This window comes from Rousettus aegyptiacus, unplaced genomic scaffold, assembly GCF_014176215.1.
Source record: "Rousettus aegyptiacus isolate mRouAeg1 unplaced genomic scaffold, mRouAeg1.p scaffold_m13_p_8, whole genome shotgun sequence".
NCBI classification, from domain to species: Eukaryota; Metazoa; Chordata; class Mammalia; order Chiroptera; family Pteropodidae; genus Rousettus; species Rousettus aegyptiacus.
The window spans coordinates 89,001,345-89,002,060 of record NW_023416311.1 but is presented as its reverse complement, the minus strand read 5'-3'; positions in this window follow the sequence as shown (position 1 = coordinate 89,002,060).

Below are 716 nucleotides of genomic sequence, written 5' to 3'. Positions count from 1 at the left end.
TTTTTCACCTTTGGCATTTTTACCATTTAGTATTTGTGTTATCGTGGGGAGCACATACTTCAATACTTTAAAGCCAAAGTACATAAATATTTCTTTCGATTGCATTTTCAAATAAATTAAGATCTAAGACTCAAGGCAAAGAAAATACTGTAATACCCTTTCTTTGGTAGTATCCATGTTAAAGATATTATTACATTAATAAGGAAGAATGCTGATGTGTTAAGAACAAGGTGTTCCTTCATCCAACAATGCACCAACTCACAGACCAGTTTGGGTATATTACTCTTACTTATTTTTTTTTTTTTTTACCATCGACCAAAGTTTCAATATATTTTCCCTCTACACCTTACAAAGGTTATCAAATTATAACTGAATTTTTATTCTATAAATGCTTTTTATTCTCTCATTCAAAAATATGTGTCAACTAGAAAGTTATGTTTTTTTAAAGTTCCTCAGCAAACACTGGAGATCAAGAAAACATTTAGAAAATGATTCAGCTCTTGCAAGTGCCCAGTATAACACTAATGCGTTGCAACAGAATCAGCCTGAATAAGCTCAGTTCTCTAAAATATATAACGAGGTACAAATTGAGACTAAAAATTGAGTTTGCTCCCCTCTCTGGTTCTAGAGTCAACCATGCACTGCATTTGTAATCAAGAAATAAATAGCATTTACCATTTTTCTAAGGGAGGTAAACAAGAGTTCAACTTGTATAA